Source organism: Serinus canaria, chromosome 2 (assembly GCF_022539315.1).
Source record: "Serinus canaria isolate serCan28SL12 chromosome 2, serCan2020, whole genome shotgun sequence".
NCBI classification, from domain to species: Eukaryota; Metazoa; Chordata; class Aves; order Passeriformes; family Fringillidae; genus Serinus; species Serinus canaria.
In genome coordinates, this window is record NC_066315.1 from 72,151,323 (window position 1) to 72,171,829 (window position 20,507).

The window sequence follows — 20,507 nt, forward strand, 5'->3', positions numbered from 1 at the left end:
AGAATGAGCTCCTGAGGTTCTGCTGAATGAAAGGGAAAATGAAAAGGAGGGAATGCTGCTCAGAACACACCATTTGGTGTGGCATGCAGTTCAGCTGTCTCCTACCAGTTCAGAGTAGGGGAATGTAGCATGACATGATGAGGGTTAAGGTGAGACCAGAGGGCAAACTGCATAGCCATAGGCATGAAAGTGTCTATGAAAATGCTTTGCTCAGGGCCCTCTAACACTGCATTCTCAGTGCTGGTAATGGCAGAAGAGTGGCTCACAGTGCTGTGCTGCTGAATGGGGTAGGATGCTTTCAACAATTTTTCTTAACAAACACTGATAGAGGGAGAGCAGATGATGTTAATAAATGTCCTGTTTGCAAAAATGACTGTAAGATGCAGGATTGATAGGGAGGAAAATCTGAATTACAAAGGAACTGTTTATTCACAATATGCATCCATAAAAAAGCCGAAATATAATTTCTTAGAAAGCATATGAGATTTATTGTTCACATTATCATTTTGCATAAATCTTCTTTGTTACTTGGTTCAACACAGAATACATAAAATGTCGTAGATGCTTTGAAAACAGTATTGCAAAGCACAAAGCAACAAAAATATTCCACTCCTATGGTGCATGTTCTTCAGACATTATCATTTTATTACCAACATCTAACAAAACATGCAGAAATAGGTCAGCAACCCATTTGAATGACTTTAGAGTATATTCAGTGGTGCACTTAGACAAAAGAAATTCAAGTCACCTGACTGCTAAAGTCGACTGAACAAGACAATTTCTTACATGACAAAGATCTGCACACTATAGCCAGCTGTATGTAGTGATGTAGTGATATTGGATAACTTTCATTTTATGGAGTGGACCTGAACTTACATTTAATTTGGTCTGGGTTGGTTTGGCTTTTGTAAAGCTACAATTAAAAAGATGTAATTATTTCTTAGTATGGCTGAGGGTGATGTTTAACTAAAAACAACCCAGAGGAAAACAAGCTTGTGAATCTATAAAGGGATCAGAATAATGCGGTTATGGTAGTTAAGGTTTAGTGCAAAAACAGTTCAAAGAAAGTAGGATTGTAATTTAAAATAACATCTCATTAGTTGGTTTAATTGCTCACTGCCAGCTCTAATTGGTTTTTTAAGGCTGGAAACCAAAAAGAAACATAGCAGTTAGGAAAAAGAAATTATTTTTACCCCCGGTAAGGTGGACAAAAAATGAAGGTTCTTTTGGCAAAGCATAATATTCTGACTAGGTTTCTTAACTACTTTGAATTATACTGATTGTTCTGTATTTGGAAATTAAGTCAAACAGCTGGAATAATAATTGCATCTTTCTCTAGCATTTTCTTAACTTTTCCTTATCAGTAACAAAAGTCTTTTAAAACTATTCTTAAGACCCCTATGTAGATAAGCAGCTTACTAGGTGATAATTTAAGGTAAAATGTTTCTTTATATCCTCACAAGACTTCGAATAGAGGGTTATCTTCAAGCCTCTGTGCATGTGCTAGCTTGGATAAGTAGCTGCCAGAGACTATGGCACACAGAGTTGTGCTTAGTAACACAGAACAGAAAGACTATCCCAAAGTAAGGTGAGCAACCCACCTAGAAAATGAGTAATAATGTGAAAAATACTTACTTTTGATGCTTATTAGCCCAGTATGAAATCTATGTTAAATCTTGAGTTAGGCTTAGGGACTACAAGTTCCTGTCCATCAGAGTAGGGAATTATGTGCTAAGTCTGTTTCTGATTAGACTTTAATAAGTAATTTCTTTTCCCTTGGCCCAGAAATCCAGAACACCTTGAAACACTAGTTCTCCTTTAAAATTAAATCTTGCACATTCTTTTCATTTCATGTGCTTCAGATTTCATAAGAATGAATATTCTAAGACATCATGCAAATCCACAAGAATTTACATGAGTCTATTACCCTCTCATGAGAAAATCTCCCAGGTTGAGTCAAACCCTGAAACAGTGCCTTACCAGCTCCAGTTTGATTAAATATCTTAGCAAAAACTAGAAAATCAATCTTTTAATTGGCTTCTTGGAAAATCATGGATAAACTTTATAACAACTGCTTGCCTAGTCCTGAAGTGGTGGCTACATTTTCTCCCCAGCTATCTCAGGTGCAGCAACAGTGTCTTGCTTTTGACATTGACCCTAGTCAACATTCTTACACTTCCCTTGGAACAGATCACTTTTGAAGGCTTTCTTCATAAATTCTCCAAGTAAGATGAAATATTTTGGTATTTTACAGTGCTTTCTTGGTCTTTCCTGCACTGGGATGGGTACATGAGGCTGGTGGGGAGTGTGGGAGTCTGGCAATGCTGATGACCTTTACTTCTGTGGCTCATTCCTGTGTTAGAGATGGATACCCTTAATTGGTGGCTGGAAGAGATAAGTCTGGATGACTGAGTTAACCAGGGATTCCTGAGCACATTTTATTACTTACATTTTCAATGTAGGGTTTTGTTTAAAATGCAAAATATTGTAAAGGGTAGCCAAAATTTTCTGGTCAAATATCTTCAAGTCAAACCAACCTTAAAAAAATTAATATGAAGTAGATATGAAGTGTTTTGTTTGAGTCAACATTTTACCCATGCACTTTGTAAAACAAAATCAAAATCATCATTCTGTCCAAAGTTTCATTTTTATCACATTTTTCAAAGTTAAAAAAAAAAGAGCAAGATTTAAGGTTTTAGAATCTGCATTTTCTAAAATTTATAAATATTCATAATCTTGAAATCTATAGCTTATTTTTAACTATTCCTTTCAAGAATCTACCATCTTTTGAAGTTCTATGTCATCATGACTACAACAACAGTTAGCGAAAATGTTTAGTCTGGACTCCTCAGTTTTAATGGATGAAATATTTTTCAGGAGTAGCCTTGATCATGAAATTAGTTCTTCCCAGGCCTTCCAATCCTTTTAAAATTTCAAGGCAAAGGTATATTTTTATTTCTGTGTTGTGAATATGGGATTATTTTCTATTTAGAATAATTCTTTTTTGAGTTAGTCTTGACTGGCACCTGTAGTGATGCTATCAGTTAAATATTGATTATTTATATAATTATCAGACATACCTATTTGTGACAGTAGGTCCTTTAAAACATAGTGTATATGGTGAAGGCAATAAGATAGTAGAGCACATCATTAAAATTACATCTATGTTTCAAATAATTGAAGGAAATTACGAATATTTTTAAGATGTACTTGTAATTCAGATGCCTTTACAGTTTTCAATGTAATTTTCCTAGCACATTTCCCTGAAGCAAAAAAGAAACTAAAAGAAAGAAACAAAAAGGAAACTAATTATAGTTGCTTCCTTGCAGTTTTTCCATTCTCTGAGGCACCTTTATGACCAATCATGATACCTCCTCATTTCAGAGCTAATGAGCCAAGTAGATGAAAGTTGTTTCAATTCTTGTTCTTCCATTTCTACTGTTGCAATTGTTCCTGTGCTTCAAGACTTCTAAAGGGCTGAACTAAACAAAATAAAGGTTTTGGTGCTGCATTTTCAAAGCAATGTTCGTATTATAGCTGATTGCGTTCTCAGGAATGACAGCCTTTTATGCAGTTGCTTATATTTGTGCATTATATGGAAAAGAAAAGCAAATCAAAATTGGGTTACAGATTCAGGTACCCTAAATATTCCATTTTAGCTTATACAGAATACAATTATGTATATAATGTTTTAAAAGAGAATATAAAGGCAGATATGTGTGCTGTAATTAGACAGTTATTAGGTGACATTCCTGCTCAAAGAAAATGTTATAAATGGAGATGGTTAGAAGCTGCATTATTCCTTTAATCTCAGCTAATAGATAATGCCATAATAGGTAACAGAAAAAATTCCAGGGTATGACTTGTGCATTAGTAGAAGTTTTCAAAAGATGTTATTTTGTTACTAGTTTAAGTACTTTACTACAAAGTAGTTTGATACTAGTTTTAGTCCCCCTCTGACATAGATATGGTCTTTGGAATATTAGAAGTTAGAAATGGGGGAAAACCCCAAAAGAACAAACAAACAAGGAAAGAAACCCAGCAAAACAAAAAGCACCCATCCCATTTGAAGTCCCTGAGAGAAACAAAATTGGGAGAAGCAGAAAGAGATAATTTTTACTTATCCATTATTATTTATTTCTATTAATCTGTTGTGATCTATATATGCATTGGATGTCTTTGTCTTTCTACCTCAAAAAAAAATTTTGCACTCTTCCAGTCCAAATGGCACATTTATGAAGAACCAAAGGCATTACAGTAACAGCATTTAGCCAGAAACTTTACCCCAAAAATTGTATTAGAGTTGTACTAAAAGCAAAAGCACTGATGTTTGGCATTTGCACAATAATGTACTTTTATACAAACTCTTCTACTTTATCAGCCAAGGCACATGACTGTTCTGCTGGGTATGCATAATCTTCTAAACATAGGATTTAATTTGGTACCTCACTCACAGGTCAAATTAAGAACTATTTAGGAGATTTAAGCCAAGATTAGCAGAAAAGATGGTTAAGAATGGTATTTTTTATTTAAAGAGTCACAAATTTTTTTTTTTCGAAGGCGTTTTAGACCATGGCCTAAGTATGAACACAGACCAAATGAAGTTAAAGAGTGATTCCTGTCTTTCCCACTACCTCATAGGCAGTAATGACCCAAAATAAGTGATAATGGGACAAATAATTCCAAGCTGCTTCCTACAAAAGAATTTTAGGCAAGCAATTGATCATACCTCTCTGTAAAATCAGAACCATCAGAAATAAACAAGATTAGATATCAACAAGAAATAAAAAGACCTGACAGAGGTTTCAGTACATTTTGGACTACCCATTTGAATTATTCCTTTTCTCTTTCTATTAAATAACAATTGTGACAGTTCTTCAGGTTATCAACTCTCATCTTTTTTTTTCCACAAAAAGCAGTTACTGTATGACAGGTTTTTAAGTGATGTGAGCAGCTTTCTTGGCAAATATATCCTGTGCCTTAAATGGAGCTTTTGATTTGGGGTTAAAAATGAAAGGTAAATCCCTGTGAACCACTTATGTTCCATATATTGCCTACAATAAAAAAAATTCTACAGTTTTTCTGGAGTAAATTTATCTCATAGGGATAGCCAAATATTTATTTTCTAAATTCCATGAAATTTTCTTGAAGTATTGGGGTTTTTTGTGAATTTCAAGATGAGAATAAAATAATAATTATGAAGCATAATGCATAAAGATGTTATGCCTTTTGTATTATTAAGAGATGTTTGCTAGTATGAATGATTGTGTGTTTTGCCCCCAGTTGAATATAAAAATAAGCATCTCATGAGACACAGCGAGTATTGTGACTTTTTTTTTTTTTTGCTGCCTTAGAAGAAATATAAGTCTGTTTGCATTTTAAAATGTACTGAGAGCCACAACGGATCGTTAAGTTCTTCTCAATTCCACCTGATGGAGCGTGTAGAAGAATCCCCTGCAATATTGAATTAGTGACACTTTCATTATCTGAAACTATTTCTGTACCCAGGCAAAACTATTCCTGTAATATTCCTGTCTCACTGTGTTTTGTATACGTGGAAGACTGATTTGCATCATCATTCTTGGGCCTTTATGGTTCACTAAGAGTTGATGAAGTTGTGGGTTTGAGCTGCAGACCTTATTGAGCTATATTATTGCTTTGCTATTTAGTTTGTGAACATGCAAGGATAATAGGAGAGCAGTGTCTCTATTCCATAAATTTCTGTATATTTGTTGGAGAATTTTAGTACAGTACAACAGGTAAAATAACTTTTATGTTCATATTTTGAAAAAAGTGACTGAAATACGATTTAAATGAACTCAAAATTGTCACTGTATGCTAACTACCAGTAAAGTATACAGGTAGCAAGACAGCATGACATGCCTTTCAGTGTAGTTTTATTTACAAAACTCTATTTGCAGGTTATGTTTTCAATATCTAATTTAAAACTTATTGAATAAATTAAAAAACTATTTTTCCCATTTTTTGTATATATTACTAATAAAACAAACAAATAACTTTTGCCTATATTGCACGTTTTTACCATATTTTTATTGTTAAAATTTACTTTTCTATTAGTAAGCTGTTCATACTAGTACTGTCTGTGATGTAGGACTTTAAATCGTACCTAGCAGATATCAGCATGGGAATTTAACAAAGAAAATATTGAAAATCTGTTCTCCATGTTAAACACGAAAGCCTCGACTCAAAGGGATCATTAAATCAAAAAAACATATATTTGATCTTTTATTTTTTTCCCTCTTCCCCAAAAAGAAGCATTATCACCAATATGCCTTTTAAACATAATTCTGCCTCCTCTTTTTTTTTTTTTTTAAGTTGATTTTTAAAGGGTAATTACATATGTAAAACTCTTTGCTTACTTTGTTTGTAGTTTTTTTTTTATTGTTGTGACTATAGCTGTGTATTGAACCATTGTATTTGGGCACATTTTGCTGTTGCCTTCAATAGGACTAATTCCATCGGTAAAGCTCTTCAGATGTTTAGAGGTTCACTCTTTTCCTCAAGGAAAGTTTCAAAATGTAACAATATTCAAAACAATATACTAAATAATAGAAATAATTGCTTTTAGGAAAAAAAAAAAAAAACAAAAACAGTAGAGATAAAATCAAAGCCTCAGAACTAAGCCTCAAACATGAGTGGCAAAACCCAGAAAAAAAACCTCATGTTTTTTATCTGCAGTCATATCCTCTATTTTGTTTCTCTGTGATTCAGTCTGAATTCACAAATTATTGCCAAAAGCAATACTAACATTTTAAATGGGTTACATGGGATGCCTTGTAAAATTTGTATGCTTTTTGTTGCAAAATAATACCAATTCCTAAAGATGAATGAGTAAAAAGAATTATTTTTTGTTCTCATTTCTTTCCTGAATGTTGTATTGAAATTATTTTTTAGTGAACTTCCAAAAACTTCAGTTTATGTTGCATTCTGTCCTTTTTTGATCTTTCAAGTCTTTGTCTAGCTTTTATTTTAAGATACTGATGACAAAGTTAATGACTTTATTTCTTTTTTGTCAAATGTACTTGAGTTTTGCATTTGTTGCTAATTAGAAATCAAATGAATCTCATTAAAGAGGTCTTGTAACCTTTTTCAACAGTGAGAAAGGGCCAAGATTTCTCATCTGAAAAACTGTAGAACTGTCAGCACCTAATGGGTTTGTCAATTCTATTAGAAGTAAATAATAAACACAGAAAATGACTTGACATGAACTATTGCTAAAGATCAGCAATGAGCTTTACAACAAAAATCAATATTTTTCCAAGAGAGTGACTATTTATTGAAGGCAATAAAAGCTCTGGTGAGAGAACAGGAACATTCCTGCCTAATTAGCCGAGATCCCTTTTGAAAATGTGAACTGGAAAAATGATGGCAGATCCACACAAAACAAGCATGATGTATTTTGTTAAAGTGTGTTTTCATATACTTTTCCATAGATAATGAAGACTGTATACTTGGATCAGGTTTGCGTGGCACGGTTTTGGTAGTGGAGGAGGGAGCTACAGAGGTGACTTTTGTGAGACACTGCCAGAAGTTTTCCCTGTGCCTAACAAATAAAATGCCAGATGGATCCAAGACAGATCCAGCGTTGGCTGAGGCTGAGCCCATCAGTTACAGCGGTAGCACCTTTGGGATAAAATATTTAAAAAGTAGGGAAACATCCTGTACAACAACAACTGGGAGAGAGGGGTTAGAATATGTGAGATGAACAACTCTGCAGACACCCAGGTCAGTGCAAAAGGAGCAGGTGCTCCAGAAGCAGGAGCTGAGATTCTCCTGCAGCCTCTGGTGAAGGCAGTGGTGTCTGACCACAGCCCATGGAGGATCCCACACTGGACCAGGTGGATTTGCCTGAATGAGGCTTTGTCATGATGAGAAATCTGCTCTGGAACTGGCTTCTGTACCTCCAGAGAATGAACCCCAAACTGGAGCAGATTTTCTGGCAGAATTTTTGGGTTCATGGGGAAACCACACTGGATCTGTCTGCTCCTGAAGGACTCCATCTTATGAAAGGGACCCACATTAAAGCAGTTCATGAAGAACCCCAAAGGAAGGACTCCATTGGAGAAGTTCATGGAGAACTGTTTCACTTAGAAGCGAGGGCCTGCTGGAGCAGGGGAGAAATGTGAGACATCTGCATGAGAAGGAAGGTGAGGTAGACAAAGCGTGATGAACTGACTGATAAATTCCCATTTCTCATCCCACTGCCCCACTGTGGAAGGGAAAATAAAGACTTTGGGAATAAAGTCGAGTCAGGGAATAAGAGAGGGATGGAGAAAGATTTTTAAGGATTTTACTTTATTTCTCATTACCCTACTCTGCTTTGATTGGTAATAAATTAACCTAATTTCCTCAAGACAAGTCTCTTTTGCCATTGAAGGTAATTGGTAAGTGATATACCCTGTTCTTATCTCAATCCAGGATCCTTCTCTTTTATTTTTCCTTTCCCAACCCATCCCAGGAAGGGAGTTATGGATCAGCTTTACTGGGCACCTGGCCTCCAGCTAGAGTCAACACATCACAAGTGTAAATCTGTTATATTATAAAGAGCTATTTCATATTTTTTGCCTGTGTCATTTTAGTGTGTGGTCTTTGCATTTAAACTTATATTTCTAATTTCTCAAGAAATTGCCTTCTCTTTGATATGATGATATAATCTTTATTTTATCCAGGTATCTAATTGAGTAGGAGATATTTTATCCACATTAGAATATGGTAAAGAGCAGTAATGCACATTCATTCATGTAGCAATAGGATTTGCAAATAGTAATATAGCGGAATTTTCTTCCCCCCATCCCTTAGTCAATAATATATACCTTGATATTTTCAAGCAGTGTCACCTTCTAAAGGATCTAGAAACCTAGAAACAGCTGTTTTGTTTTCAGAGCTGGTTAACACACTCAGAACCTTTGTAAAATCTGCTTCACAGCTTCAGTGGTTGTACCATAGGTAATTTTTTACATTCTTTTCTTCCTAATGTCCTCAACAAAGAATAGATGACTGCAGACTTGGTTCTTTGTCTATATCTAAAAAAAAAGTGCACTGATTTTCTTTATAATGTTTTGAATATTTAAAGCATTATATAAATTGTAAGACTAAAATTATTAAGATGATACAGCATTTCAAGGAAATAAAATAAAAAGAAAGATCAAAGAGAAACACTGGTGTTCTTTATATATTAGAGGATCACTTAATTGGGGTTTAAAAGCACACACATACAGCACATATGATACATAAATCATACATATATCTAGTTAAAATTTTAATGATGACCTATAACCAAGACAAACCAAGGCTGATTTATTAGAAAAGTATTTCAGTTGTTTATAAGCTTTTTACAAGACTGCCAAAATTTAATTGTTTGGGTGGAATTAGAAGGCTAATTTTCTTCCTCAGGGTTGTTTTCTGGAGAGTTTTAGTGAAATGATCAAAAGGTTTCTTCTAATTAGTTTAAGGAAATCACATTGTTTTTTATCTGAAAGAAGATCAAGAATGTTTCTTTGGTTTTAAAGAAATGAATAAAACTTTGGGGCACAAACATGAAAATTAGAAAGTTGTCTTATTTAGGTATGAGGAGTGAATTTTGCTATTCTACAAAACTTGTACTAAAGTTTCTACCTTACAAAAATTCACTTTGTATATGCACAGCAATGGCTTGTGTAATAATAAGCCTGAGTATGACCTGTCCCTAAAAATTGGCATAGCAGATGCTCGCCTCAATAAATTGTTCCAGTAGAACAGGAAGTGGCCACAATGGTGCTGAAGTTAGAAACAGGAGGATTTTAATTTTCCTTGGTGTTTCCTTCAGTGGTATTTGACTAAGAGATGAGAGGATCTTAAATGTGATGGATCAAGTGCATGAGGAGGAGCTATCTCAGATTGGTAGAGATAAGGAGGTCTGTCTGTGATAGACAAGCACAGGAGATAAAGGCTGATAAATCTGGTGTAGATGAGCTAAATCTGGATTTATCATAAAGACAAATACTTCATAAATATGCTGAACTGAAATTCAGAAAAAAGGATGGACAAAGATGCACAAATAATGATGAAAAATATTAATTTTGACATTGTCATACAATTCCATGCTTCATTTTTAATCTTGCTAAATTTCTTTTCCATGTTTATTATTGTATCTTTTTGAATTTTAGTGGATGAAAAAAACAAGTTCAAAGAAAGATTTCTAGCTAGATTTGTACTTTTATATATATGCCTAGGCTTTAGCTCAGAAACATTTTCACTAGAAGCAAAAAAGTACAAAAAAGATTTACACAATATCCATCTTTAAGGACAACTTGTTTCATTGCATTAGTGGTTAAATCTTGAACAACAAGGAAAATTAGTAATAGTTGTCTTCATCTCTTCAGAATGTAGCTATGCAATGACATGCACACAACCAACTCCATGCGCAGGAAACTGTGAACGTGGGAGCAATAGTACACATTAAGATAATTCTGTGTGTAGGACAATGTCATCCTGGTGAAGTGAGGAAACAGAGGAATGAAGACACCTCACTGAACTCTTAATAAAGGAACAAATAACAGAATCACAGAATCATTTAATTTGTAGTTCACTGAGTGCAACCTTTGACTGACCAACACCTTTCCAACTAGACCATTGCACTGAGTGTTGTATCCAGTTGTTTCTTGAAGACTTCCAGGGATGGTGACTCCAACACTTCCCTGGGCAGTGAAGTAACACTTTCCATGAAAAAAAAACTCTGACTGATGTCAAACCTGAACTTCCCCTAGCAAAGGCTGAGGCCATTTCCTCTTTTCTTATGTATAGTTGCCTGTGAGAAAAGGCCCAATCCCTCCTTGCTACAATCTCTTTTTAGGTGGTTGTAGAAGGTGATAAGGTCACCTCTGAGCTTCTTTTTCCCCGAGCTAAACAACCCAGCTCCCTCCTCCACCCCTCATAGGACTTACTCTCTAAACCCTTTACTGGCTTTATTGTCCTTGTCTGGACATACTCCAGTACTTTAATGTCTTTCTGGGAGTAAGGAGTCAAAAACTGGACACAGGATTCCAGGTATGGCCTCAAGTCAGTGCTGAGTACAGAGGGACAGGCACTGCCCTGGTCCTGCTGGACACACTTTTGCTTTCACAGGTCAGGGTGCCATTGGCTTTCTTGGCCACCTGGGGCAGAGCTTGCTCATCCTGGGCGAGCTGTTGACCTGCACCCCCAGGTCCTTTGCTGCTGAGCAGTTTCCCAACCACTCTGTCCCCACCCCGTAGCTCTTATTGGGTTGTTTTGACCCAAGTGCAGGACCAAGCACTTGGCCTTGTTGAACCTCATACCACTGGTCTCAGCCTCTTCAGATCCCTCTGTAGAGCTTTTCCAACCTCCAGCAGTTCAGCACTCACCCAGCTTGGTGGTGTCCGTGAATTTAGTGATGGTGCTAAATTCACGGACACCCGATCCCTTCATCCAGATTATTGATAGAAGACATTGAACAGGACTGGACTCAAAACTGAGCCCAGGGGAATACCATGAGTGACCAGCCACCAACTGGAACAATAACAATAGTAATGTTAGACAGAACATGAAACTATTTTGTTTTCATTAAAAAACAGCTTAATTAGTCAGTTATACAATCTAGTGCATCCTTGTTTTCTTTAAAATACTGCATAGACAAAGACAAAAAGGAGAAAATTTCCAAATGAATTTTTTGAAACATAAACCAATTTTCAATTATACATAATCTTTCTGAATTCATATTCTTCTGTCACATTACCCATTAAGGGAATGTTTTCCTTCCTCATGATTGAAGCAATGAGAACTAAAAGTAATTATATGCTAATATGGCAAAAAAGACAAGGAAAAATGTCCATCTCTATAATTTGCAATTATTTTATTTCTTTATAATCATTTATAGAAAGTAAGCTTTTGAGGGTTTCAATTATTGTTTGAGCTTTAAATGATATCATGTGATGCTAAAGCAGTGCCTTTATTAAATAAGTGGAGTCTAGATTTTCTTAAAATGCATACAGTGATAGTTGTGAATGTCATAGTCATTCAGTATTGTTTCTTCCATGTATTTTCAAACACCAAAAGTTCCTTCATGCCTTATTCTGAATGAAAGGGGACCAATAAAACACAGTGAATAGTAGTTAGTGTGGGTGGCTGGCACAACTGACTAGAAACTTCAAGTTTTGAGAATCTAACAATTTTTGTGAACTCCCAATTAAATTAAAAACAAAACCACCAACAATATTAAAAAAAAAAAAAACTTTAAAAATACAAGAGCTCAGTTCTTAAAACTAAGACATGACCAAAAAAAAAAAAAAAAAAAGTTAGTGTGATGGAGAGGAAAAAGCATAGGTTTAAAAATGGGAGAATTCTTTGAAATGAATTTAAGAGAATGATATGTAAGTATTTATATTATACTTTAGGAATTATCATGATGCTAGACTTTATTAAGCTGTGGGTTTTTTTATATAAAAATGGGCAACTTTCCCAGGATTAAGAGGTTTACTGGCATTGTTTAGTGCAGGCTTAACTGATAGCTTACAAGGGGATTAATGAAATGGAGAAGGGTTTTATGAAGGTATTTCCCTACCTATTCTCACAAGGCTGTGAATGCTTTAATTTATAGAGCTCCAGTTAACATTTGTGTGGTAGGAAATTAATTTATGTAAGACTGCTACAGTTAACTGTGATCTTCTGCAGCTACTGAATCTCTAGAAAGAGGGGAACATATCTGTTTCCTAAGGATTCAAAGATGTTAATATTTTATAATTTTTTTACCTAGTGCTATAGATACCATAAATTTTTTCTCTTATATCACAGCTTTTATGTGAATTGTTTCTTGAGAAGAGAGCAATAAAACCCTCATGTCTTCAGTAAAATATTACAACTTTGACAAAAACTCAGCTAACAAGCTGTCACCTTTGCAATGAAACCTTTATCTTTGCTTACCTGGGTTAGCTTATACAGAGAGAGACTGCATCAGGCTTTGGCTTAACACAAGAGAGACCAGTGCTAGGATGCAGCTCTGCAGCCAGACTGGTAGCAAGGAGCAGCACTGCCGTGGTGTCTATGACTTTGGTAGCACTTCTCTGTCACACCTGCACTTCAGAGGTTGGCTGGAAGAGAGTACCTCCTTCTGCTCCATTCAAACCTTTCTTTCTGTAACAAGAAAGCTTAGTAGGGACTCAGTGATAGTTCTAAGTAAGCTCTTAAAATAAGAAGAGAACCATGGGTGATCAGTTATATGCAGATGTGAATGAAGAAGATGGAAAAGTCCTTTCTGAGGCTTCAAAGTCACTTGGCATTGACTTGAAAGCTTTTTACTTGAGGATTAAAAAGCTTCATAATGAGGACATATTTCTTTTTACTTTTACTCTGATTCAACTTTCTAAAATGCTTTGTAAAAGTTATTTAGTTATTTTTGCTGGAAGTCGGAATTATTAAAAGTCACAAGTAGCAAAAATCCTCTAAACTTGGGAAAAAACAAAATGCCTTAAGCAACAGTCCCTATAAATAGGAATTCATATGGAAGGGTCTATGAACACCAAAACTGTATCAGCCATGTTACACAAGATTTTCTGATTAAACCCCAGAGAAACAATTGGCTGGTTTTAGTAACCTGGTGATTATGAAACCTAATTCCAAGAAATGCCCTAACTTTGAATTCTGTTAAAGATTGTACAATTATTTGGATGGAGTACATAACAAGGCTGAGAGGCATTTATGGGGAGCTATTTAATAGTCCACTGTTGGAGTAGTACTTTGTTGCAAATAAATTACTGAGTATAAAGATGAAACCACAGAGACCTGGTTGATCTATATGCAGAAAGAAGCATGATGGGCTGTTAACTTTATTTTTCTTGTTAATAGTCAAGACATTAATAATAAGACCTGTTGTCTTCAGGGAAAAGTAATGAATGCTTTTATAATCGCTTCACAGGCTAATAAGACAAAAAGTGTCGTCACTCTAATAAATGTTGTGTTAGTCTGGGGATTAAAAAAAAAATCAGGCTGACTGGATTGTACAGCAAAATCTGTTGCACTTGGAAAAAGCTGAAAAACCAGGGAGAGAGCAGCAATGGCATTTCTATCTTAAGGAACAGATCAGCAGAATGCAAACTTCGTCTGACCACATGCACCATGGTAGTCAATGCTGGTGAATAAAGTGCCACAGGACTCCCAGATTCATGTGGTAAATCCACTCTCAGGCTTGGGAAAGAAAGTCTAAAAGATAAATGAGAAAATTATAAAGACATAGAAAAGAATCAGCATATATGAATGGACAAACATAAAAATATATTGTGACATTTCTCGTCTCCTTATTTTCTTTCATCTAGGACAGGGTTGTAACTCCCTGGGAACAGGAAATTTAACAAAAAGAGCCCCTGTTAATAGGTGAGAAATCAGGTTATAAATAAAAAACTTTCTGTTGAGCTGAAGTTCTCAGAAACATGCCCTAGAAAGACTGAACAGCTCCTAGAATTCTGCCTGAAATGATGAATAATAAATGGAAGGATTTTGGACAGCATCCAGTTTTAAACGAGAATTCTGAATTTTCTTAATAGCATTTCAAAATAAGGAGGACAAAAAGCTCCAGGGGCAGCCCAACCCTGTATATTTTCACTCCATTTGGATAAGTATTATGAAATATCTGATTAGTAATAAGGGTCAAAAAGTCCCAAAGTCCTGTACCAGAGTCAATGTGGAATACTCTGTATAAGTGTATAAAATGTAAAGCTTCCTGTCTTTAGAAGAAAATAATAACTGTATCATTCCTGGAAATTAAGCTAACAGCTGGAAACCCTCGTGAAAAATATAACCAAATTTGACTCCTACTCCTAGTACAAGCTGAACTTTTTACCTTCCCTAATGCACACCAAGGCACACACTGCTGGAAAAAAATCTTATAATAAGCAAGAACTCATCTCCATTATTTTTTCTGTAAAACCAAATGAGAGGGAAAAAAACCCCAAGACATCATGTGATTTAGATACAGTTTCAGGTTCTAAAAAGCAAGTATGTCAATCCAGGTAAAACTGGACAGAAACTCAGGAAGGAGTAGAGACATTGCTAAAAATATTCCTAGAAAATTAATATTTTCTGTTACTTTACAAACAGTTTTACAAACAGCTGACATTTCCCATATTGAATAAGTAAATTCTTGCTCATTTAGAAGTACCTGACAATTCCCAGAGTTCTACATTTAAACCAGAGATGCAAAACTTTGCTGAGGATTATTGCTTTAGTACTTCATGAATAGTGTACAATCTTTGACTCATTAGCAGCCTGGATAACATGGGGTTTTTTTTTGCTTTTTTGTTTGGTTGGTTGGTTTTGGTTTTGTTTTGTTTTGTTTGGTTGTTTTGGGGGATTTTGTTTTGTTTTGTTATATTTGAGTTTTGGGGCTTAGTTTTGTTTTGTTTTTGGTTTTTTTGTTTTTTTTTTTTTTTTTTCTTCAGTCTTTTTTAATAACAACAGTGGGATACTGAACTAAACAACATTGGAGAGTTTAAAAATCTAGTGTATCTTTCTATTCTATTTCACTGGAATTTTCCACCAGGGTCAAAATTCAAGATCATAATGTTATGCTGGTTTTAAATTTGTGATAAAATGAACAAGGACAATCATAGTAGCAGTTCTTTAAAATTGTGCCTTGGCAAAACTAACATTTTAAAGAAGCTAATGAGCTGAATATTATGCCATGCAGCTGTGTGAAAGGAAAAGTCAGTTCATTAAAATCAATTGTAAGGACTGAGTTAAGATATGGTGACATTTTCAATTTACAGCCCTTTTTTGACTTACCTTTGCTGTATTTACTCAGAGAAATAAATGTCCATTATATACTCCCTTCTATCAATGCAATTAAAATCTATGAGGTACAATAAAAAACAGTATGGGTAAGCAATTAGTAAAGACTAAAATAAAAAAAAATCCTATTCAACAACCAAACAAAAAAGAGACTAATACATCAAATTAATGTATTTTTTACCGTCTTCAAGAGGTTTTTTTTTTTTTCTGATAAATTTCTGTAGGATAATGTTGACTTTTGTCATAATTCTGTAAAATTTTGGTGATCATGTCTCTTCAACCTGCATGACATTCTAGAAAGTTGATTCTGAAGATGTTTTACTTTGATAATGAGCTGGATGATGTGGATCAAACTGAAGTTCATGTAAAAGTAATGTATGTTATACAGCTGCATTATTTGAGAAGTTCCAAAGCCTATGAGAGAATCTTTTAAATATGCATGCTACTTTGCATGTAAATTGTTTTTGCAGTATACCATCATCAGAGCTATCTCATTAAACTGTTTTGCCAAAACGCAGATTAGAAGTGGGAGACCCATGGATTCCCCCAGACTCCATCTCAATAAGGGCATGCCAATGATTCTGTGGGACTGTGCATGCTGATATTTAGGTATGTCCTGTGAAACTGCTCGTGCTTACCTTTAGGTGTATGCCTAAGGACATGGCCAAGTAAGAAGCACAAAGGGCAGATAATGCACTTTTAACTGAGAATGATCTGTGACTAAGACAGTGGAAGGACTCACACTGACTTTGTTATTTTTGGGATTAGGCTTCATCAACTTTTATGGACAAGAGGGATCATAGTGTGAAAACACATTGTTGTAAAGCCTTTTTCTTGACTAATTAAGTTCAGACCAACCATCTGTTATCTTGGCTTAAAAACAAGCCCCATGTTCTCATATATTAGTGATAGAGGAAATTTGAGAGAATTAAATATTGCTTTCCTTTAGAGTGAGTCACAATATTGCTGTTTTGTCAGGGATTATTATTTTACATGCTTACTTTAACATTACATTCCTCTTAAGAAATATAATAACCCAGTCATGTCAGTCACTGTAATACGGGCAACTCAGGGAAGTTTTACATTGCATAAACATTTAAAGATTTTCATGATTGGTGATCTTTTCATACATTTTTCATTCAAATGTTTTATTCTTTATATTTTATTTTTATAATGCTGTGTAAATGGAGTTGTCAGTGAGATTCCTGGGGCAGCCCTGTAGTAGCTCAACATCTTTTTATTATCATGAAAACAATAACAACAGAAAACAGTGTGGTGTTTAATGGGGAAGTGAGAAACTGCATCCATTTTTGTTGAGAAAATATCAAAAGAGGAATTGTAGCATTAACAGTTTGACATTTCGCCATGATAAATGAGTGGATGTAACTAAGTACAGAAAAATATTAGCTGTATTTTGCAGGAGTCATAAACATGTTTCAAGATATTTTACAGTATAAAAAGATTAGTGGATACCTTTGAAAATTATGTGTTTTACTTGCAATGTAAAACTCAGTAATTTGCATCTAAACAAATATGCATGTGTGGATTAAGTTAGGCTATTGTGTCTGAATAATAGTACTTAAGGCTTCTTTTCAATCATGGATAAAGGTTTCTTGCTTGTCTACAGAATATGAGGAAGCAATTTTAATAGGCAAAGTCTGGAAAACTCAGACTTGAAATGGCATCATTTGTGAAATCACTAGGCACGAGAAATGCACATACCAAGAATGATTTTAATTGTGCTGTTTCACATGACCAAAACAAGGACAGTTTACACATATGTGATACGATTAATCTAAAAAACAGTGTAGGTTAAATTATTGCTGGTGCATATCTTCACAGTTGTTCAAACTGGTGAAAGCTGCTCTCTTTCCTCACAAGAAGTCATAACAAACTCATGATACTATTGTTATCCTACAGTGCACTCTCCATTATTAAAATATATTTATCATTTTTTCCTCACATTTTTGTTCCAACCATAAGCTTAAATTTTGCATTAGATCCTGTCCACTCTCTTTGCAGCTGTAGCAATGCATGGAGTAGATGAGGAGAAAATCGGGTGTATTTTTGACATCTTCATAATTGATGGTACCTTAATTAGGGTCTCATAAAACAGATATACATGTAGTCTACTTTTCCCATATAGCAGTGGAAATCTGATGGATCATTACTATTGTAATCTCTTTTTTAACAGCAATCAAAGTTTTCACTGACTTTCTGTCCAGCATTTGCATCTTTCTGTGCTATTCCAAGTAGTTTGATGTATAATCTACCTTATCCTTGATCAAATATTAAAAAGGTTCTGAAAAATGCATTAGTGGTATAGTCTTACTTAAATCAGAAAGATAAGTCAATAATCATCATAAGCCACTGACATCAGAGAAGAACAGCTTCCAGGCTCTTGGTTTGAGACTTCCTATCAATAATATTGAGTGTTTCTGTATTCATTAATTTCTATCAGTCTGAAAGATAAACCCAGTGGTAACATTTTCCTCATTGAACATTGCATTGTTCTGACGTCTGAGACCTGAAAGAAAGCTCTAGTGGGTAGTTCCAACTTTCCAAAAGGGGTTACTGACATCATGTAGTAATGATAACATTTATTTGGAAGTAGTTACTATGCATACAAAGAAGACAATTTCACAATATTCCTACCTCAGCTCCAATGTTATTATCTAACAAAGCCCAGTGAAGGAGCCCTTTGTAAGCAATAAGTCTTCTTTTGCATCACTTCTGTTATCACTGTCCTGCTGTCCTAGATCACTGAAGAAGTGCATTTTTAAGAAAATCTACAAAGTTGAAAAATGATGTGTCAATATCATCCATGCTCTGAATTTAAGGGAATTATCTTTGAAAGGTGTAAGTCATAGCAAAAAGCATAGCAATTTCGAATCCAGAAATTCACATGGTCTGATCAGAGAAGCTAAAGTATTAGACGTACTGGGCAGAAAGCTTTTGGAGCTATTTCTTAGATTACAGCTGTTAGTCATACGGTAATTTCTAAATGGTAAGCAAACATGGTATCTTGCCAGACTGATCATTTAAACCATTCGTGCATGGAATTACTATTAGAGTCAAAGGTAATCTTCCTGAATTGATTCACTAATGGCTTCTGGGGTTGAGTCATTACTGGGTATGAATCAATAAATCTTTTTCTGTAAAGCATATCTGATGAAGAAATATCTTGAAGTTCTTGGTGCTAGCCATTTCTGCCACAAAGAACTCTATGAAAACTGAGCAGGTATAAGAGTATTTCAAACAGAAAAAGAGAAGTCAGTCTGCTCAAGTTCCTTGACCAATGCTTATCTAAATCTTTCTAAGCAAGTTGTAACAGTTACTTCAGAGTACACCGTGCAGTAGAATCTATCACGCACTTATGCAATGGAATATATTCCAGGAAAAAAAAAAAGAAGGCTTTATATATTTCTTACTCACTAAATGTCCAAGCCCTGAGTGAATTTTGCCATCAACTGTAGACTTGGCAGTGAGGGCTCAAGGTCAGCTGTAAGAGAATCCCTGCGGAAGGTTCTGGCCCCCTTTCATTTGGGACATGAATTCATCCTGAGCCACCCAGATGTGCTCCTTGCCTGAACTATGTTGCATCCACGCCTCTGCTTCCCATTTAAGCACCTTTTTGATCTGTGCCAGACCACCAACCTGTAGCACCCAGGATGGACTTCAGAGGAACCTCATCACTGTGAATCTGCCTGGCAATGCCAAGTCAGACAGCTGACCCTGAATACTGCTCTGCTCCTCTCTTGTCTGGGTGATTTACTGCTGTGCCCTTGTCGGTGATATCACTGCCCTGCCTGCCTGGATGCCACTCAGGGCTCCTAGTTTTCCTTCCTTTACAGATCAGAAATCTCACTGCTCTCTGATGCTACCTCCTGTATTATACTCTAATGGTTTAAGATCCTGAAGAGAGAACAGTCATGCAAGTGCATTTTGTATTCATATGCACAGTAATGAAACTATACATTCTTTTTCTAAAGAAGTATCTTTTGCCTCTTACCAGATTACAAAAACTTAAAATACATGGCATATTACTTACTATAGTAAGTACTACATGTATGAATACATGCAAAATATATAAATTGTGAAATTCATAACGAATAAAGAAGGCTTCAGCATAGAAGTAGAGATCTTGCAGATAGAGGAAAGCTAAACATAGAAGGATAGATTTTCACTGTCTACAGCAGCGGTAGAAATAAAATTCAGATTTGATGAGGATCAGTCAAAGTCTGTGTTCATTAGACAATGCAGCCTCCCTTCCTGCCCAGGATCTGCATATTGCTCAATTATATAGGCAGAATAATACCTTTCCGGGGTTTGCAGAAATAGCTAAAATTCTGAAGAACAAAAGATGAGCAAAGAGATACAATGAATTTCAGCTAACACGACTCCACTGCCGAAGTACAGCCAGATGGAGGTAAGAAAAACCATGTTGAAGACAGGGATGAGACAATGATTGATAGCCTTGTTTGAGAGACAGATGAGATCAATCTGACAGTTTCTGGCACAAATTGTGTTTCCTGCTGTTCAGGCAACTTAATTTCATTTATGTTCATTTATGCCAGTTGGGTGTATCTTATTCTACTCTTCTCTTTTCCATGTGCTGTAGTTTCACTTTTTTTTTTTTTTCTTTTCCTAAATAGCATCTCCACCTTTAGTGAAAAAAAAATATATAATTAAAAGGCAGTTATTCTTTTCAT